Genomic DNA, 23,396 nt, shown 5'->3' on the forward strand with positions numbered 1-23,396 from the left:
ATTTCAACCATTGTGTCTGATTGATGTTGTCATGCCTCATTCGACTACACATACATAATCCACACATGTATTTCCTAAGGCCAATAAAGCAACCAAATTTATTGAACACATCCAACAAATCCACCAACAAGTTCACAACGTCTTGGAGAATTCAAATTCCAAGTAAAAGCAGTGAAATGATCAACATCGGGTGCCACACAAGTTTTAGGTGGGCGAAAAAGTTTGGTTGCATTTGCAGAAAGAATGCCTTATTGGATCCCATCAAAAGCTCATACCACTTCGATATGGGCCTTACACCATTAGAAAAGTTGTGGGAGATAATGATTTTGAGCTCAACATTCCTCCATTCCTTGGCCTGCACCTAGTGTTCAATGTGCACCGCCTTCGACCATACTTTCCACCATTACTGAAAAAATCAGACATTGCAAAACAACTCACACCAATAGAGTTAAACCTAAACTGCATGGAACAAGCCACAACTGATCCAATCATCCAACAGATGATCCAACTATATTAGGTTGTCAAAGCTGGCCACCTCCTACACTAAGGCAAGTGGCTCACCAAGGACCAACTTTAGCAGAAGTTCCTGTTATAGACATATTTGGGCACCGCAACCCCAATCTTATATGTTGATAAACTAGGGCTCTTTAACCCCTAAAAGTGTTGTTTCATACCTTAAAGGATCATGTTCAAATTATTACATCATTCCCCAAAAGTTCCACCTGAAAAACCATCCAGAACAGGCCAAAATTGGACCATATTGACTGCTCCACTATCAGGGTACGATGCATACTGACTTCTACACTAGACAGGTGCAATGCATACTGAAGAGGCCTTTTTTAGGTTGTGATGAGCGAGAATGGACAAATTTCTGAGACAATTTTCTAAGTGGATGCTCATGGAATCTTCTAGAAACTTCTCCTATGACACTTGCCTCTCTGAATTCACCTAGGGATGAGTAAGAGATCCAAGAAATCTCCAAGTGGAACCAAAAACAACAAGTAGAATGACACTAATTAAAAACCGAGAGATGACTCACACCCTTGCACACATCTATAAATGTATCCCTCATCTGAGAGATCTAGAGGCTGGAATTTTGTAATTTGCAAGGAAGTGCTAATAGTTTGTATCTGAGAAAGAGCATTGTATTGTTGAGTGATCTTGCTTTTCATGAGGTGAAGAGGGTTTTGATGCTGGGAGGATGATGCTGGATCAGATAGCTGGGTTGTAATTCTCCTTTCATATTTAATAAAATTCTTTGAGTTTTCCTCCATACAATTGTGTATTTGTGAATGCCATTGTATGTTCATTGTATTTCTAATTTTGCAATGCTTATGATATAATAGACCAAGATGCTTTGATGGTGTTTTGTTACTTTGTTTCTACAAGTATTATCTAAGAGGGATAAGTAGGAGAGGAGTTGCAAGCTCTGTCAAAGGGGAGAGAGATCAAGCAAGGATTTAAGTGGAAGATCTAGGTTGGTTCATTTTCCTCTCTCTTATCTATCATACATAGAGGAAATCGCAAATTGCTTTGAAAATTTTGTTTCTAGGATAGCTGCCAATCCTAGAGGGCTAGTCGATCGAAAAGACATTAGTTTTCCCGGAAACAAAATGGCAAATCCACTGGGGATCAAATAGATGTTTTTTTTGTTTTATAAACTATAGACGAAGCTTGAAGTTAGCTAGATAGCCTTTGAACTGCTCTTGCTTAGCAATTGCATAGTAGAGGAATGTTGCCTTAGTCAATCTCAAGTTTAGTTTATGAATTGAACATTTGAATTACAAGCATTCTAGATGCCCTTTTGGTAGCTCAGTAACCTCTCAAGATCATTCCTCTATACTTTTCTCTTTACTGTCCATAATAGCTCAGCTTAACTCACTGAAATCAACTACAAATTTGAGCCAAAACCCATATCAGTTGCACTCCCTGGCCCATCGCACTGTCTATCACTGTCAACCAGTATGCATCATGCCTCCCAAGCCTGAAAAGTGTGATGCATCCCTCTTTTTGTGAAGCCCGGGTGCGATGACTGACTGAGCCTATTTCTCCTCTTGAAATTTGGGGTTTTTCTCCTTGTTTTCAGCTCTGTTTAGTTGTTTTTGCTGCTTATGAACAATACCTCATTACTGAAGCCTACTTGCATTACGTAGTTCAACCTCCATTGATTAGGATTAGTAAATGTTTTTATGTATTTTTCCATCATTTACAATCCTTCTTCGAAAAGTTGCTTAAATCGAACTATCATTTTGGTACAAAAAGTGTCGTAACTGTCGTTTTGTGTCAAAAAAAGAAGTGTCATTGAGTCTTCCTTCCCTAGATAGTCGATTTAACTTTTTGTCATGTACTTGATTTGGTTTGTTGATATTTGAAGTGTCAAAAGTATTTTCTATTCAAAATCTAAAAGTGTCGTATAGTCTTCCTTTCTATTTTGAAAAAGAAATTGTCGAAATGTCGCTTTGAGTAAAATATTTCAGATCTTTGCTATACTTGGTTTTCCTTTTTGGCATTTTTTCACATTAAGAGAAATGAAAAAAAATACATGCATTTGCATTTGAATTTAGGTTGTGTGCAAAAAATGATTTAGGAAAAGTGCATTTAGTGTGTGCTCTTTGCTCTTTGTTTGAAAGAATCGTAATCTTCTTTCCTTAGTAGCTATGATTTTCATTGCTAAAAATAAACAACGATTGTTTATCATTGTAAATTTCATTTTTAGGAATTTTACATCTACATCATGTGGTGAACCATTGAAAGGAAAAATTCTAAACAAGATCAACTCTAAAATAAATTTCAATGAACTTAACAATGCTTTGGAACCTAACACAACACATCTAGAGGTTTAGGCTAGAGACGTGTTCAAGCGTTGTAAAATATAGTAACTATCTTTTTCATCGAAGGTTGGTGATTCCTCCTCTTTGATAAGACAAGTGTTAGCACGGACTTGTGCTCCCTGTACCATCGAGTATATATTGGGAGACCACAATAGGCTTATATCCTTTATCCATAGGAAGCCATGTCTACCGCCCTATCGATCGCAATGCATTGAACACAACATTCAGGAAGATTGACTGCCGTATATAAGTCCCTGGTAATTTCTCTTTAATTTATCACCAAGGTGTATATCACAGTTTTGCGATTGGTTTGGTAATCCCTCTGTCTAGATTTCCAGGGTAGTCACTTTCATTCCCTTTCGACTCCTTAAAAGAAAAGGTCCATCTGAGCACTTGTCACTTTAGGTTCATTAAAAATCGAAGGGGACTAGAGTCATCTTTAGCTTTTTCTCGACTCTTAAAAATTGAAAAAGCAAAGTTGTGTCAAAGCAGCATTAAAATTTATTAATTCGGAATAACATCCCTATTCCTTCATTGATCTTAGGTTGAGCTATATGGAGACAAATCCAAGATCCACCAATCAAGGGATCCCTTTTGAGGGGAGTCCTAGTCCTTTTTTCTCTTGGGGAAATATTGGTGCTTCATATATGGCCACATTGTCCCTTCCGGGAATTACAATTGGCTTGCTAGTATGGCTATTCTCAACCTCTGTCATTCAAAATACCGTAATTCCTCAGCAATTGAATCAGCAACCAGTTGATACTAAAGTTGACCCTTCGCCTTCTTCTTCGTTTGTTTCTCCCTCCCCTTCTTCCTCTTCGCTTGGTGAAAATAGTGATGCTAGTAACCAAGTGGCTGAGAAGAAGAAGAAAGGGAAGGAGAAGAAGAAGAAGAAGCCAATTCAGCAAGGGGGCAACCATGCAGCATTTGGTGAAAATTCATACACTAAGCTTTCCAAACCTAGATCTCCATGCATAATTTTCAAAGGAGACCATTTTCATCAAGAATTTCTGTGCATTCCTCGGATCTTGAGAGAATGGTCCCCCCGTTCACACCAACCAATGTCATCAACCTCTGGTGATCATGTTGATAGCACAACATCAACTAGTAATAGTGGATAGAAAGGAAAGGTCAATATTCCATGTAAGTTATGTGAAGGGGACCATACCCTTCCCCGTTGTCCCTTTTTGGATGAAGCCAAAAGAGTCTTGCATGAATGTCCTGCTTCACCGTAGCGACTTCCATCTAGATATAGGAAACTCTCCCCAGGTCCTTTACTAGTTGAAAATCTATCTGACATAACTCAATCGTCGGTCGAAACACCTATCGTTGAAAGTGAATCTTATGAGTCCATACCTGACCAAAGTCAATAGGTCGAGATGGAAGTTGACCCAGTTTTACCTTCAGAAGATCATATCCTTCCCAAAGAGAGTGAGAATGATACCGTTCAAATTCTTTTTATTAGTTCAGAGTTCGATGAACTTGGGGGAAATCCGCCCGTTCCTTCACAACAGGAGGAAAATCCCCCAGTTCCTGCTACTCAAGGGTTTAATTTAACCATTTATTTGGTACCCCCTCCAAGCAGTCTAGTCACTTCCTTTGATTGGAATCGACTAGCAAGGTCTCACCTTCCTTCTTATGTACCATTCTGGATCGTAGTACAAGTCTACAAAATTATCATGTCTGGAACTATCATAGATGAGGGTGCATCAGTGAGTATCATTTCCTCAACTTCTTGGAAAGTACTTGGTTCCCCATCGCTTATGCCTGTTACTCAGAATTTATCAGGCTTTAACAAAGGAACTAGTACACCAGTAGGGATCCTTCCTAAGTTACTGATAACTTTGGGAAGGAAAACCATTCACTTGAATGTGATGGTAGTCCAAGGACCATTAGATTACAACCTACTCCTTGGACATGACTATGTTTATAACATGGAGGCTATTGTTTCAACACTTTTTCGAGTGATGTGTTTCCCACATGAAGGAAAAATTTTCACCATTGACTAGCTTTCATTTCCTGGTTCAAGCATAGCTCCAAGTTGATCATCATCCCTAAATGGTCCTTGTACATTAGCAATGTCTCTCGAACCTTCATTCCATCCACCTGATTGCTGGGAGTAGTCCGGTGAATGTATCAAAGCTTAGGGGGCATGCACCCTTGTCTACTTTGGTGGACGAACCTAGCTGAAAAGATAGGTTTCCCTGTAGGTTATGTGATTGGAAGTGCCATCCCACACCATTCACCATTTTCCACTTTGTGGACGAAGCCAAGGAAGTGTTTTGTTACTGTGTTTTCCAAAGAAGTGCTTTGTCTAACCACTGACAAAAACCATCCTGCTTAACCATAGTGATTTCCATATGGTTACTAAGAGACTCTCCTTTCCATCATGCTAGGGGCATGCAACCCTTTTTTCAATTTCATTTTCTAGCCTTTTAGCTTTTTAGCTTTTAAGCTTTTGAGCTTTTTAGCTTCTTAGGTTAGGTGATTGGTCCGACCACCATTCACCTTTGTCTATTTGGTGGATGAAGAAAAGGAAGTGTTTTGTCTGTTTCGAGGATGAAGCCATCCTACCTAACCTCAGTAGCTCCTTAGCTTTTTTAGTTTTTCTATCTTTTTAGTTTTGGCTTTTCTAGTTTCTTTTTTGTTTTATCGTTTCTAGCTTGCATAAAAAGAAAAACTAAAAACTGAGCAATGTTATCGCATGGTTCAAGCTCGTTAAAAAATAAACCTACCATTGAGCATAGTTCCCCCATAGGTCAATCTCGTTAAAAAATGAACCCACCTTCAATAAATAACCCTTGTGATTTCCATGCTATCAGCCTTTTGAGCCTTGGTTGTGTTCCTGCCATCACCTCCATTATTTGGCCGATCATATGCTTCCACTTGATTTTTTACCTTTTTGAGGAACAGCTGTGACGAGTGGTCCTGTTAGCCAACCTCTTCATACCACCATGTTTTGAGAAGTTCCAAGCTTACCCAGAACCAGTTGCTACCCTAAACGCCACTCGTTCCTCAAAAATGAGTCTCCTCTAAACTCTTTTCAGACTCGTTAAATATGAAAATATTGTCAAGCTATTGGCCTTTCCAGCTCGTTAAAGTAATGGGAAGTGCCATCCGTCCTGTATATTTTTAATCTTTTTCGGACTTAAGGGATTATGCTACGAAAAAGAACTACTGGAGTTTTCTTTTCATCCCTTTTCAAACTCTCTAAACATGAAAAGGGTCGATTTATCCTTGTCGTTAAACTCATTAAAACAATAGCGACAAACTTGTCCCCTAGACAAGAATGAGTTTCACTGTCACCAGGCTCACTAAAACATAACAACAAGTTTGCTCGAAGGGAAAATTATATAACAAGCATATGTTATCCTCCTCAAGCTTGACAAAAATAAAGAGGTACTAGTCAGCAATGAGTGGGGAAAAAGGGAAGAAAACTTGAAGAATTTTATGGTATCAGGTCGCTCTTGAACATGACACTTTCACTCCATCACCATGATTGAGTCGGGTTGGGTTATTCCATTCACCGGTCATTTCACTATTGGTTTTCCACACCATCCATTTGTTGGGGTTATTGATACCAATCCATCTCAATGTCACTGATATGTTCAAAATAAGTCATTCATTTGAGAATTCGCCATCCAATTAATGCTTCATCCAATGCAATACCTTCACCCTCCATTTTCATGACTGCCATTCCTAAACATTGTGTCGTCAGATCATTTTCACCTCTAGAAAATCATTTGCTTCATTTTGTGTCGTAGATGTGGGATACATTAAGGCCCTCCTACGATGGGTCACTTCTTGTCAACATCAGCTCATTATCCAAGAAGTTGACTTAGAAATAACCCTTTCAGTACTTTGAAGCTTGCATGCCTCAATGGCAAGTTTCTCACTTCCGGTGACAGGTTGAAATCAATGGCCTTCGACCGAAAGATTTTGCGTGGTGTTCGACATCAAATCATATATTCATACCACGTGAATTGTACTATAGTACCTTGAGGGTTATTATTATTATCAATGATTCCTTTGGCGCCTATTAACAACTTACATTATTAGCTGGTAATCAGGCGATGTCTTTCCATGTTCGTCTTCGGAACATCTTTTCACATGGATCGACTTGTACATCGGGCGAAGATTGAATGAGATTGAAGACCCCAGATCTAGTTTCATCCATCCTAGCTATGATATATTCAGGATATAAGGACATCAAATGTACACAGAAGCTGCACAGATAGTCATCCAAGCTAGGGATGATGACTCTACATATGAAGAATCACCAGTCTGCAACTGCAAACGATTATCTGTTCTATGTACATGAAATGAATTTATAAAGTTGAGAATTGGAATGCCCACCTCGGATAGATCATGAAAAATTATATTATGATGATGTATTGTATTGTATCTTATACAGGTCACCTTCCAATTTGAATACATCGGATCCTCATGATAAAGCATTTCACTCAACATCAAAGATTTATGACTTCATGCTTTAGGGGGAAAGTATTATAGGAATATTTGGGCACTACAACCCCAATCTTATATGTCAATAAAATAGGTCTCTTTATCCCCTAAAAGTGTTGTTTCATACCCTAAAGGATCATGGTCAACTGATTACATCATTTCCCAAAAGTTCCACCAAAAAAACCATCCAAAACAGGCAAAAACTAGACCATACTGACTACTCCACTGTCAGGGTGCGATGCATACTGACTTCTACACCAGCCAGGTGCAATTCATACTGAAGAGGCCTTCTGTAGGGTGCGATGAACGAGAATGGACAAATGTCTGAGACAGTTTGCTAAGTGGATGCTCATGGAATCTTCTAGAAACTTCTCCTATGACACTTGCCTCTCTGAATTCGCCTAGGGATGAGTAAGAGATCCAAGAAATCTCCAAGTGGAACCAGAAACAACAAGTGGAATGACACTAATAAAAAACCCAGAGATGACTCACACCCTTGCACACATCTATAAATGGATCCCTCATCTGAGAGATATAGAGGCTGGAATTTTGTAATTTGCAAGGAAGTGCTAATAGTTTGTATCTGAGAAAGAGCATTGTATTGTTGAGTGATCTTGCTTTTCATGAGGTGAAGAGGGCTTTGATGCTGGGAGGATGATGCTGGATCAGACAGCTGGGTTGTAATTATCCCTTCATATTTATTAAAGTTCTTTTAGTTTTCCTCCATACAATTGTGTATTTATGAATGTTGTCATTTGTGAATGCCATTGTATGTTCATTGTATTTCTGATTCTGTAATGCTTATGATATAATAGACCAAGATGCTTTGATGGTGTTTTTTTACTTTGTTTCTATAGGTATTCTCTAAGCGGGATAAGTAGGAGAGGAGTTGCAAGCACTATCAAAGGGGAGAGAGATCAAGCAAGGAGTTAAGCGGAAGATCCAAGTTGGTTCCTTTGCCTCTCTCTTATCTATTATACATAGAGGAAATCGCAAATTGCTTTGAATTGTTTGTTTCTAGGATAGCTGCCAATCTTAGAGGGCTAGTCGATCGAAAAGACACTAGTTTTCCCGGAAACAGTTCCCCATCTCACGGAGTCACTCTGTTATGCTTCTTAACCTGCAAAGCGAGACCCAGACACAGAAATAGCGAAGAAAAGATACCGAGACATAAAATATGCGAAGAAAATATACCCAGAGCACAGAATAGCAAAGATTTTATTATCCAGAGAGAAATGTTCACAGGCCTCTTCGAGGGGGCAACCTCCAATAGAGCAGAGCTCGATTACAAAACAAGACACAATGCTCCTCGCAGGGAGTCTCTATCCTTTATATATGCAATATCTATCTAATACTACCGCCCATTTGCAACTAACTGTGGTCCCGTCATTAACTGCGGGTTAACCACTTACAATTATTAATATGGGCTTTATTGACTCTAACTAATACTACCGCCCATTTGCAACTAACTGTGGTCCCGACATTAACTGCGGGTTAACCACTTACAATTATTAATATGGGCTTTATTGACTCTTGACTATGACGTGATCCCATGACATAAATAAGGGGGTTAGGGTGGGACCCTAACATGCCCTCCCCCTTAAGACTAGCCTTGTCCTCAAGGCTGAAGCTGCGGAAACTGCTGAAGAATAGCAGCTGGTTCCCAAGTTGCATCTTCCGGCGAGGTGTCTTTCCATTTGACGAGGACTTCCTTAATCACGCGGCCACGCAGGTGCTTGTCTCGTGTGTCTAGAACCTGTTCAGGTTGAAGCCATATTGATCCTTCTTCATCCAATTCCGGTAGACTGGTTTGAATTCGGCAATTGTTCCCAATCACTTTCTTGAGGCACGATACATGGAAAACTGGATGGATTTGTGCTGTAGGTGGCAAAGCCAGCTTGTACGCCACTTCTCCAATGCGCTGAAGTACTTGATATGGTCCGTAGAATTTTGGAGAGAGCTTTTGACAGCCCTTGCCTTTGAGTGAGGTCTGCTTATATGGTTGCAGCTTCAAGAAGACCTGATCCCCTTCTTGAATTGGCGCTCTGAGCGATGTTGGTTAGCCTGTTGCTTCATACGGTTCTGAGCTTGATGAAGATTCTCGCGCAAGTGTGCCAACATGGTTGCACGGTGTTGTAAGAGTTGATCCACTGCTTGTACTTTGGAGCACCCCGTTAGGTAAGAAGTAGGGGACGGCGGAAGTTGTCCATAGACTGCTTCATAGGGAGTCATTTTGGTGGTGGCATGATAGTTGGTGTTGTACCACCATTCCGCCAGAGGTAGCCACTGTGCCCAAAGGTGTTGTTTTTCTGAAGTGAAACACCTAAGGTAGGTTTCTAGACATTTGTTGACTGCTTTGGTTTGACCATCTATTTGTGGATGATATGAGGTACTGAGTTTGAGTTGCGTGCCTTGTATTCTGAAGAGCTCCTGCCAAAAATTACTAGTGAAGATTGGGTCACGGTCGGACACAATCGACGTGGGCATGCCATGCAATTTGAAGATTTGATCCATGAAGGTTTGAGCAACCAAAGTAGGTGTGAATGGTTGGGGTAGAGCGCAGAAATGAGCATACTTCGATAGTCGGTCTACGACCACCATGATGACTGACTTGTTCCCCGACTTTGGAAGACCTGTAATGAAATCCATGGAGACCTCCATCCAAATTGATGCCGGAATGGGCAATGGTTGTAATGTGCCTGGTGTGTTGACTGTTTCTCCCTTGTGGCGTTGACAGACGTCACATTCTGCTACAAAAGTAAGGATGTCCTATTTCATGCCAGTCCAAAAAAATGATCGTCTGGTGCGAGCGTATGTCTTCTGAAAGCCCGAATGTCCTGCAATGGGGGAGGAGTGCAATTCTGCCAAAATGCGACTTTTGAGGGTGGAGGTTGGTGATATGACGACTCTGTCCTTGTAGCGAAGAATATCATTCTGCCACGAGTAGCCTTTGCTGGAATTAGGATCTGCCTGTAATTGAGAAATGAGTTGGGAGAGCTCAGGATGCGAAAACCATTCCCCGCGAGCCTCTTCAATCCAGTCTGGAATGGGGAGGGATATTGCGAGCAGAGTACTTTCCTCCTCAAATTGGCGTGACAATGCATCTGCTACCTTGTTGTCTTTCCCTTTCTTGTAAATGATCTCATAATCATAACCCAGCATTTTGGCTAACCATTTATTTTGTTGGGGGGAAGATAGGCGTTGCTCCAAAAAATATTTGAGACTGTGATGATCTGTGCGGATTTGGAAACGTCGCCCCAACAAGTAAGGTCGCCAGGTCTCCACTGCATGTAAGATGGCCATCATTTCCTTCTCATAGGTAGATTGGCCCAAGTTCTTCCCACTTAGTTATTGGCTGGTGAAGGCCAATGGTCGCCCTTCCTGCATTAATACTGCTCCAATACCTGTTCCCGTAGCATCAGATTCGATGACAAATGTTTTGGTGAAGTCCGGTAGTGCTAAGACCGGAGTGGAACACATAGCGGTTTTGAGAGCGGTAAATGCCTGTTGTGCCTCGTCGTTCCAGAAGAAAGAATTTTTCTTGAGAAGTTGCGTCAGGGGCTTTGCTATGCGGCCATAGTTGCGGACAAATTTACGGTAATAGCCTGTGAGACCCAAAAATCCTCTCAAGCTTTTCAAGGTCTTAGGTTGAGGCCATTCTTGCATTGCCTGAATCTTTTTGAGATCAACCTTGACACCTTCACGGCCCACAATGTGGCCTAAATACTCAACTTCTTCCTTGCCAAACGCACATTTAGACATTTTGACAAATAATTTATGCTTGCAGAGCAGTTGCAAGAGGATATCCACATGCTTAAGATGTGCCGCCCAAGTGCCACTATAGATGAGGATGTCATCGAAGAAGACCAGGACAAATTTTCTGAGATATGGTTTGAGGAGGTGATTCATAAGGCTCTGAAAAGTGGAGGGGGCATTACAGAGACCAAATGGCATGACCAAGAACTCATAATGGCCTTCATGAGTTCTGAAAGCTGTCTTGGGAATGTCCACTTCCTTCATGCGGATTTGGTGGTAGCCTGAGCGAAGATCCAATTTAGTGAAGAATTGAGCCCCATTGAGTTCGTCCAGCAAATCGTCAACCACTGGGATGGGAAATTTATCTTTGACTGTTAACTTATTGAGGGCCCTGAAGTCTGGACACATCCGCCACTCCCCATCTTTCTTGAGGACCATGACGACTGGAGATGAGTAAGGACTAATACTGGGACGAATGACACCTGCTTCCAACAATTCCTTGATGATTTTTTCTATTTCATTCTTTTGGGTGAACGGATGTCTGTATGGCCGCACATTTGGGGGTTGGGCCCCTAGGACCAATGTGATGCTATGATCATGTTCCCCTCGCAAAGGTGGAAGTTCATGAGGTTTGTCAAAGACCGTCCGATGTTTATTCAAAATTTGTTGCATCTCAGGATGAATTGGCGCAGACATGGTATCTACTACCTGGATGGCATTAAATTGAGCTACTACTCCATGATGGCCCTTTTTCAACAATTTTTCCATACGATGCGAGCTTATGATAGAAGGGGCTCCTGCTTGTAGCCCACGGAGGGTATGTGTGTAGTCGTTCTGCTTAAAACTCATATATAACTCCTGGAAATCCATTGTGATTGGCCCAAGAGTGCGGAGCCATTCCGCCCCTAGGACAATGTCGCAACCCCCCATGTGTATTGCAAACATGTGGGTTTTCAATTGATAATCCCCCATTTGAATTTTGACATTTTCACAGCGACCTTCACATTTCATTGTGCCTCCATCTGCAATCTGGACTTGGAAGTTAGAAACTGCTCGTACATAACAATGCGCTGCTTCAGCGATCTTTTGGTGGATGAAATTATGGGTACTTCCACTATCAATCAAAACTATTACTGGCCTATGTTTAATAAAACCCCTGATTTTAAGAGTTTGAGGGGAAGAGATTCCAGCCAATGCATGCAGCGAAATCATTGGTTCATCAGATACCATCTCCTGTTGGTTATCTTCTTCGGTTGCCTCTGGTTCCTCAAGTGGTGGATCGTCCTCGGCGGAGCTGTATTCAGTGGCATCGATTTGAAAAAACTTGTGCTCTTTGCATTTATGACCCGGGGAGTATTTTTCATCACAGTAGTAACATAGTCCTTGCCTCCTTCTTTCGGCCATTTCTGCAGGTGACACCTTTTGAATCTTGAGTGTTTGGGTCATATTGGGAGCCTGTGAGGGACGACCTTTAGCGGCAAAGTTGAGGTGGCTGGATTGAGCTGCTAATGCCCGTTCCACCTTACGGGCTATCTGGCAAGCCTCGTTCCATGTGGGTGGGTGGTGGAGTATAACCTGAGCTTTGATGGCTTCTTTAAGACCGCTGATAAAGCATTCCATGTAGAATTCATCTGTGAGAGCCTTAGTGCGGAATGCTAAGGCTTCAAAAGCGGTAATATATTCATCCACTGTACCCGTCTGTCGGAGCTTAGTCAGACGCCCCAAGAAAGAGTCTTCCTGTTCAAAGCGATTTCGTAGAGCTTTGGTAAATTGGCCCCAATTCCGAAATTGTCCATTGCATCGCTGATACCATTCCTTCCATTCCCATCGTTCACTGTCCAAGTACATGGTGCCCACCATAAGCTTAGACCCCTCATCTACGATATGATTCAATTGAAAATACTGCTCCATTTGTGCTAGCCATGCTGACGTGTGAGACCCGTCAAATTTATGCATATCCAACTTGGGAGGTCTCTGATTGGGTGGTGGGTGGGTGTGCCATATGTGAGGAGAGTGGCTAGATTCCCCCTCAGGGTATTCATGGCCCTTATACTCCTCCTCATGGGCTGGCATCTTGCCCTTGTCTGTTAAGAGGCCCTCTAATCCTTTGAGAAGAGTTTGCATCTGTGCCATCGTAGAGTTGATGAGGTGCACCTCTTCTTCTAGTTTGTCCATCCTTTCAGCGGCCATTGCTTGAGCGCGAGTTTCTACCATACACTCGGCTGGCGAAAATTTGGGACCGCCGAAAAATTTTTACTAAGAATTGAATGGTACCACCTTGTTCAGCTCGTCGTCCTGATTCTGATGGCCTAGGTCACCAATAAACACCCCGGCAGATCCCAGACTCTTTTTTTTTTTTTTTTTTAGGAAAACTCCTAACGGAGTTTTACTCCTTTCTGATCAATACTGCAGTCACCAAATCCTCAAAATGTCAATGCCACCAAAAGTCCTGCGAAAATCATATGCAGGTACAGGAACCCTTCGCAACTACTCCGATCTGATGGATCTGAGATATCTGAATGGTGGAACACTGCTGCTGCTGATCTGAAATATCCGATCTGGTGGATCTAAGAGATCTGAATGGTTGAACAACTGCCTCTCCTGACTGGAATAGATGATGTGTGATCCCCCAATAGAAAAGGGAACAATGGTCTTGGGGAGTGTCAGGTGCTACAGATCGCAATATACATAAGGGTCTGACAGTAGTACTCGGCCCAATGTTTCAGGGCTCTAACTAAGGAGGATCGACCGTACCCTTAGCCGTACAACCCGACTACCCTATCGTACGGGCGAGTAATCTCTCCGAGTGCTGTTCTCGGTGTACTGTAGCAACAAGACGGCCGAAGTTTTATCTATGGCGAGGTTTCAAGGGAGCTAGGGGGCTTCCTATATACCCAGAGGGTACGTGGAAGACAGTCTGTGCGCGGTTCTGTCTAATGCGCTACTACTCGAAGGGGTACCCACAGGGGTTACAAGGGAGTCCAACAGACGTGACCACCTCTTGTATTTCCTGCGTGCATGCCTCCCCAAATCCGCAGGTTTATGCGCTTAACGACCGATCCCGTGGTTTAAAGACGCCGGAACATGTCTCTAGCCTAAAAAAATTTTGCTAAAATTTGGAGATCCCACTGAGCCCTGGAAAGTGCTCTGATACCACTTGTTATGCTTCTTAACCTGCAAAGCGAGACCCAGACACAGAAATAGCGAAGAAAAGATACCGAGACATAAAATATGCGAAGAAAATATACCCAGAGCACAGAATAGCAAAGATTTTATTATCCAGAGAGAAATGTTCACAGGCCTCTTCGAGGGGGCAACCTCCAATAGAGCAGAGCTCAATTACAAAACAAGACACAATGCTCCTCGCAGGGAGTCTCTATCCTTTATATATGCAATATCTATCTAATACTACCGCCCATTTGCAACTAACTGTGGTCCCGTCATTAACTGCGGGTTAACCACTTACAATTATTAATATGGGCTTTATTGACTCTAACTAATACTACTGCCCATTTGCAACTAACTGTGGTCCCGACATTAACTGCGGGTTAACCACTTACAATTATTAATATGGGCTTTATTGACTCTTGACTATGACGTGATCCCATGACATAAATAAGGGGGTTAGGGTGGGACCCTAACACACTCAATGTAATGGGGACCATTTCTTCCTAAGGGGGGAGGACTTATCTAGGTGGATATTGGTGGCCACCCACCTATTCCACTTGGATTGCCACCACTGTCTCTTTTAGTTTTTCAGTTTCCTTAATTGTAGCATAGTTTACTATTTTTGCCAATTTTTCAAGTCTTGAACTTCTGGAGCCATTTTGAGGCCCTAAACGACGTTTTTGGGAAAAAACAAGAAAACATGAGACATGTTTGTGTTTGAAAGTTGTAGTCCTCAGATATATCTTTCTAACGAGGTATTTTGTGTGTCAAATGGAGAACGTAAGGCAAAGTTACAACCCCCAGAAGTTGATGTAACAATTCACCCAAACATGGCCCATAGTTTTGGTGCTTCATCTCCTAGGGTTAGGTTTTTGGATGTTTATGGTTTTCCATTGTTTCTCAATAATAATTAGGCATTCGAGCCTCATTGTAACACAGTTCAAAAGCATGTATCTGCCACATTTCTTCTCAGAGATAAGCTACCATCGTCTGAGCTAGTTTACTTCCATTTTGTATGCAAGCATATTTTAGTTCTTTGATATTAATGAAATGAAGTTCTATTCCTATTGCATCTATGTGTTTATGTTTATATATATATATATATATATATATATATATATATATATATATATATATATATATACATATATATATATATATAGATATATATATATATATACATATATATATATATATATATATATATATATATATATATATATATATAGATATATATATATATACATATATATACATATATATACATATATATACATATATATACATATATATATATATATATATATATATATATATATATATATATATATATATATATATATATATATATATATATATATATATTTGTTGCATTCATGCATAAGTCTAGACCAGTTCTAAATATAAAGACGCAATGTGTACCTTTTGTGTGTGTTGCATATCGTGTAGATCAAATAGTTGCTCCATCTGTAGGATCCATGTTACCATATCCTTGCCATCAAACTTCCTTATATTGATATTTTGAATATGGTGTTCTTCAACCCAAAGTTAGAGTCTCTAAAAAATGATTCACATTCCTTTTTTTCTCATCATGAATTTCACGGAATACCTTATCACCATTGAGAAGCATTTCTTGCAGCAACTTTGTCAAACCTTCCTTCAAACCTTCCATTTCTTCTTTTAAACCATCCTTCATACCTTCCATGTTTTCTTCTAATCCTTCCATGTCGCCTTTTATGTATGCTTTCATCGCTTTTAGTTCATCCTCGGTCTCCTTGTGGGAGTGAAATTTATTGCACTTGGTCTCGTAATTTTGATATATCATGTTGCATTTCTTCCTCTTCTTCATGCGTCATAGTAGAGCTTAATGTGAGCTTAATGGGTGTAGATTGTTTTTGTTTGGGAGGAATTTTGGAACCAATTAATGATATTTGTGCTTAACTATTCCCTTTGAATTACTTCAAATTAATTTTTCAAACAAAAATTATGCAAATTTAAAAATGAACACCTTTTAAGAGCTTTATTTTGAGCTTGTCAATGTGGATGACCTTGAAATTGTTGTATATCTATTATTTTGGCCTCCAAAGGCTTGAAATTGTGTCCAAAGGTAGCTATTTATGTCTTCTTCCAACACCACAAGTCATACTGATATTGGATTCTTCAAGATAAATTTATTCCAAATCTCCCATGAAGGCTTGATTATGATATGGTTCAATAGAGTGAACTTGTACAAGATGCCACGTGTCACTGCTTCCACCTTCAGCCCTGAAACTTCTAATTGAAAAACTATAGTCTGTGAAATTTTAGTTACTTTTTATGGAATTCAAATTTGATTCTCAAAGTGAGACTTACAATCATTTTCCTCGGGACACTTGTTTGAGACTGAATTCCACAAAATAAAAAATCCCTAATTTCATTGGACCATATCTCCAAAAATATAGCGAACCTAGCTCTAAAATTTTAACAAGATGTTCATCAAGATTTCAAATCCATGTGGTTTAAATTTAAACTTCTGAAACCACATATAAAAATAGTTATTTGGAAAACTTGAAGATGACTTGTTTGAAGCAGCAAAACCCTCGGATCCAGAGCTCTGATACCAAATGTTATGTATCCAGATCAAAATAGCACAAAAACATAAGAAAATATAGATCAGAAACTATGTAATAAGCCACTTCAAGGGGTCAACCTCCCTTTACATCACATAAATGAACAATTCTTGGATTATTGAAATGACAAGACCTCCTTGGTATATATAAGAATCTAAACGATAAAAATATTATTAGGGCCTTGTTTTTGCTACGACAACGACCCTCCAATTTTTTTTCCTATGCCATTTTTGGAGCCTACGCTAGCTGTCGTTTCAAGTCCCCATGTGTCATCATGTGGTTTTATTTGGTATTTTTCTATTTTCTCCTAGTGTCGGATCCTCCTAACTCAATATGTCTCAAGCATCGTCATTTAACCCTTAGAAGCGTTTGAGTTAGTAAGTTTATAGTTAGGTGAACTCACAGTCTGTCTTGACTTAGAAACTTTCCTTCTAGCCATGCACAAACTAAAAAGCACACAAAAGTGGAAAAAGCAAGAAAAAGAAAGAAAATCACTCATAAAAGAAAAAACGCACTTTGAGTTGATGAAGGCTCACACTTGATGTGAGCGCATTCCTTTAGGATAAAGAAGTGTTCCCTACCTGGGTGCACTCCTTCGTGTTGAAGACATGTGACCTGTCCAATTGCATTCATAACCCAACTTGTTGCATGAGGGCACACTCTTAGAAAATAGAAACCACCTTAACTCCCTCTTTAATAATCCTCTCATGCGATGACAAGTGGAACTCACGCATGAATCAATTTTGCATGTCAGTTTCTTTAAATAAACTTAGTTAATAATTCTTTCCATGATCATTTCATCTGAGTTGAGCACACAACTGGAGAATCAAGAAGCCCTTCGTAAACTAGTGCAATAAGTAAGTTTGCATGCTCAATCTTTTATTTTTTTCATGATTTTACTGTCAAATCTTTGTTTGTTTGTTGTGAATCAGTTGTTTTGCAGTTTTTTTATTGGTATTTTAGTTGAATCTTCATCCTACAAGTGTTAATTCACTGTCACATGCAAGAGACTTCTCACTTTCTTGAGACCTTCCATATTCCACCATGCATGTGACAACAACTATAAAGGCTTGCATATCATTATTATCCTCATATGATTGTCAAATTCTACTGTGTAAACTTGTTTCTAAGCTTTTACCAGGTAGAGCGCACTCTTAGAGCTGGAAGCTCCTTCATCCTTGAAAATGTTGAGATTTCAACAATATGATGGAGCTTAGTGAAAATAGTCACCTTCATTAAGTGGGCCCGCAGGCAAATTATGGCGCAAGTTCTATTTTTGATCACAATGTGGATGATCACAGTGTGGATGATCACAGTGTGGGTGATCACAGTGTGAGTGATCACAATGTGGGTGACCAAAGTGTGGGTGACCACAGTGTGGGTGATCAAAGTCTATTTTTAGACTGGCTGTCAAAAATAGAAAAGTCAAATATTATTGTCTCATAATAATATTTGGACTATAAACTTGATCTTATTCTCTTGGAGCACTTCAGTTTGAGCTACAGATGTGGCCCATGCAGCTGTCAGAAGGAAGTACGCTTTTGTTATGAGTCAGTTGAGTTGTTGCATGAATGAATTCAGTTAGAACTCAATCAGTTGAGTTTGGTGGAGTTGATTGTGGAGTTGATGGAGTTGTGTTCAGTTTGACTTGGTTAAACTAGTTGTAGTTAGTCTAACTGCAGATAGACTAATGATGAGTTGTTAAACTAATTATTAACTCATAATACAACTATAGAATACATCAGTTAACTCAGTTGCATGTCAGTGCATGTTCAGTTCAACAGGGATAGGTGTTAGAGAATCAGATTGCTATCAGTTGTGACTATAGTTGTGCATCAGATCTTGCACAATTAAGGGATTGAGTATGCCAATGAGTTTGCTCATGTATTTGCCCAGTTTGTAGCTTCTGCTCACGTCTTACACCTTGAGAGTGATTCGTTGGAGGTGAAATACGAGTTTGGTAAACCATTCTCATTCATTCTTGAGCAAGTATTGAGCAGTGGAGGCAGGCAAGCAGTGGAATAGATTTGGAGATCAGATCTTAGCTGTATTGTGTGTAATAGGTGGATCTGGTACGCTGTATTGTGTGTAACAGGTGGATCTGGTACTAGATTGCTTGTGATAAGCATTGTACTTTGTAATGTTACATGGTCTCAATCATTAATATACAGATAGTGTGGGGTTTTTAGCGAGATGCTTTCCCCAGGTTACATACTGTGTTAATGTGTGAATGCTCTTGATGTTTTATTGTTATTGATGCTGCTATATTGATGATCAACGTAGAGGAGCTTATGTATTGTGTATGTATTCCGCAATAGTACATGATCAGGATAATCTCTGTTGAATATGTGTTAAATTATTCAAAATTTCTACATGGTATCAGAGCGAGCTAGATAATTGTAGAAAAAAATTCTACATGGTATCGGAGCTGCTTGATTTGTAGAAGAGATTTTTACAGGATATCAAGCGAGGATTGATCATAAGATCTACTATTCAGGAAGTGTTTACATTCTATTTCTTCAGGCAGAGTTTGTAATCGGGCTAGGAAGCATCTGGATTCATCCTTCCTTTGGAAGGTGAGATATCCGGTGAATGCCCATACAATCAATCTATGTACGAGAAATTTTGTGTTCTCACGAATCTTAGATCCGAGGCGGTTGAGTTGGTTGCTGGTGGAATTCGAATTTGCAGCAGTGTTTTCTTGGTGACAACGCAGCAATGTCTTTCAACGGATTGTGATTGGAGTATGCTCTTGAGGGCATCTCAAACTATATTGCATGGAAGGACAGGATGGAGACAGTATTGGATGATAACAGGCTGAAGGAGTTCATAGATATGGATATCCCAAAGCCTACTGATGCTACTCAAGCTGATGCTTGGCAAAAGAAGATCGCAAAATGTCGAAGGATTCTGTTGGAGGGCGTGAAGGATCACATTGTGTCTAGCCCCCATGGAAAGGCTACTCCATATTTGATGTGGAAATCATTAACAGAATTATTCCAAAGCAAGAGCGATCAGAGGAAGCTGGCGCTCAAAGATAAACTTAGAAACATCAAATGCGAGAAGGGTGACAGTATTCCCAAGTATCTCACGAAGTTCACTCAGTGTCGAGATGAGCTGGGAAGTGTGGGGGTTACTGTCGATGATGAGGACTTGGTGAGCTTGGCTCTCCTTGGTCTTCTGAAGAGTTGGCATTCCTATCAGGACTCTGTCAATGGTCGGGAGAAATTGCCAGGATGGGAAAGACTATGGTCAGATCTTGTGCAGTAGGAGATCAGGCGGAGTACCAGGGACGGATCTTCGTCAAAGGGAGCTGATGAAGATAATTGTGCTTTGGCTACCAAAGCAAAGAAAGGGTAGAGCAAGAAAGCTTCTCAGTTTGGTGCGAAAGGCAAGAAGCAGGATATGTCCAAGGTGAAGTGTTTTCACTGTCACCAGCACGGACACTATGCCACAAATTGTCCCCAGAAGAAGAAGAACAAGCAAGCTGCTGGATCTACAAGGGGAGAGGACTTAGCTTCTCAGTTTGAGCTTGATTTTTCATTGGTCGCATGCTTGGTTTCAAGTGTGATGGGATCCATGTGGTTCTTGGACAGTGGTGCATCTTTTCACATGACGGGAGATAAAGATTTGTTCTCTGATCTGGAGGACAAAGATCTTGGAGTGCACATCGAGATGGGTGATGATGGTAGATACAGTGCGACCAGTATCGGTACCATTTCCTTTGAGAGGGAGTCTGGTAAACCCTTCGTATTGAAGGAAGTCATGCATGTTCCAGGATTGAAGAAGAATCTTATCTCAGTGGCGATGTTAGAAGACAAGGGGTATGATGTTGTTTTCAGCGAGGGAAAGGCTTTCCTGCACAGCAAGACAACTGGTGAGACCCGGAAGATAGGGGTTCGAGTGAGGAACCTTTATCAGTTGCATGTAGATGGATGCGCAGCAATGGCGGGCAAGGTAGAAGGATTGGTGAGCCGGGATGATGGCGAGTTGTGGCACAGGAGATTGGGTCACCTTCACCATGGAGCCTTGAAGATACTGCAATAGATCACTACAGGGCTTCCTAAAGGCACACTTGCACAGTCAGATCAGTGAAAGGGGTGTACTTTGGGGAAGTTTGTGAAAGCCACCTTTCACGAGAAGGATAGTCGCGCCACGACGATCCTTCAGAGAATTCACACAGATGTGTGTGGACCTTTCTCAATTGCTTCGACAGCAAAACATAGGTATTATGTGATTTTTGTTGATGATTTTTCTCGTAAGTGCTGGATCTTCTTCATGCAGAAGAAGAGCGAGACATATTCAAAGTTCTGTGAATTCAAACCACTGGTCGAGAAGGAGTCGGGGAAGAAGGTGAAGGCTCTTAGGAGCGATAATGGTGGTGAATACATCTCGGACGAGTTCAAGGATTTCTGCAAGGCAGAAGGGATTCGTAGAGAGCTCATAGCTCCCCATAACCCACAGCAAAACGCGGTAGCTGAGTGGAAGAACAGAACGATTGTGGGTGTTGCATGGGCAATGTTGCATGATCAGGGCCTACCCCTTCACTTGTGGGTGGAAGCATGCAATACAACAGTTTATGTGCAAAACCGTTGTCCTCATAGGATACTTGGCATGAGTACACCTGAGGAGACTTATTCTGGTAAGAAGCCTGATCTTTCTCATTTGAGGATTTTTGGTGCTAACGTTTACATGCATGTGACGAAGGATGCCAGGAAGAAGTTGGAGCCAACCGCAGAGGTTGGGATATTTGTGGGGTACACTGATACGCCCCACAACTATCGTGTGTATTTGCCAGACAGTGGTAAAACTGTTGTGCGACGGGATATAAAATTTCAGGAGGAGAAAGCCATGAAGTGTTCGCTTGAGAGGGAGCTACACTTGCATGCAGATGAGGAGCTATTAGTTCCTAAGGATGAGCTTCAGGACGTGGATCAGCCACAAGACGAGGTTCATGGAGTGGAAGAGACCACTCATGCAGCGCCAACCATCAGAGGGTGAAAAAGCTTGACAGAAGCTGAGCGACTGGCTCAAGATGCAGAGAAAATTGTAGGACCACCTACAGCCCAACGCAGGCAGAGACAGTCACCTGATCGGTACACTAGATACATCGCTCTGATGAGCAAGTGTGTTGTGACTGAGCCATCCTCTTTCGAGGAAGCTGTGGAGGATCCCACATGGGTAGACGCCATGGTGGAAGAGTATGATTCTATTGTCAAAAACAGTGCATGGGAGATTGTTCCTAGACCGGAAGGGAAATCAGTGGTGGGTTCGAGATGGATCTACAAGGTCAAGCAGGCAGCTGACAAGAGTGTGGAGAAGTACAAGGCAAGATTTGTTGCCCGAGGCTTTTCACAGATAGAGGGGATCGATTATGAGGAGAGCTTTGCACCTGTCGCAAGGTATTCTTCCATACAGACGATTCTTGCTCTCTCAGTGCAGATGGGATGGCACATTCATCAGATGGATGTGAAGACTGCGTTCCTCAATGGAGTCATTGAGGAGGAGGTGTACATTGAGCAGCCCGAAGGCTTTGAGGTCTTCAGCAGCGAGTCGCATGTGTGCAGGCTCAAGAGAGCGTTGTATGGGTTGAAGCAAGCACCACGTGCTTGGTACACACGGATAGACAACTATTTCACAGGACTTGGATTCTCCAAGAGCGAGGCGGATCCTAACCTATACCAGATTGTGGTGGAGGGTAAGTTGCTTATCATTGTACTGTATGTTGATGATTTGATTCTAACGGGTGATGAGTTGTTGATATTGTCATGCAAGAAGGATCTTGCTACAGAGTTTGAGATGAAGGACTTGGGCCTCCTTCACTATTTCCTAGGATTGGAAATATGGCAGCGCAGCGGTGGACTTTTTGTTTCTCAGGGCAAGTATGCTCGGGAGATACTGGAGAAGTTCAACATGCATGGCTACAAGCCTGTTGATACTCCTCTTCCTAGAGGTTGGAGGAAGGAGGATGCCACTTCAGGAGAAGAAGTGGATGCCACTGTTTATCGACAGTTGGTGGGGTCGCTGATGTATTTGGTCAATACACGACCCGATATATGCTATGCAGTTAACCAGCTTTCACAAGCTATGGTTAAGCCTACCAAGCTCTTTTGGAAGGCGGGCAAGCATGTATTGCGCTACTTGAGAGGCACATCGGGATATGGTTTGTGGTACAGACAGGAGGATGAGGTGAAGCTATGTGGCTTCACAGATGCAGATTGGGCAGGGAGCCCAACGGACAGAAAGAGCACATCAGGAGGGGTCTTCAGTATCGGATCGACAACAGTTTCTTGGTACAACAGGAAGCAGAGATCTGTGGCACTCAATTCAGCGGAGGTCGAGTATATGGCAGCAAGTTTGGCTGCATGCGAGGCTATATGGATGAGGAAGATCCTGGTTGGTTTGTTCGGTTCTCATTTGGATCCTACTGTGATTTACTGTGATAACCAGAGTTGCATTAAACTCTTGGCTAATCTTGTATTTCATGATAGATCTAAACATATTGACATCAGGTACCATCATATCAGAGATTGTGTGCAGCGGAGGATCATGTTGCTTTCATACATTC

This window comes from Pinus tabuliformis, chromosome 7 (genome assembly GCF_031772625.1).
Source record: "Pinus tabuliformis cultivar Carrire ecotype Pingquan chromosome 7, CPIR1, whole genome shotgun sequence".
NCBI classification, from domain to species: Eukaryota; Viridiplantae; Streptophyta; class Pinopsida; order Pinales; family Pinaceae; genus Pinus; species Pinus tabuliformis.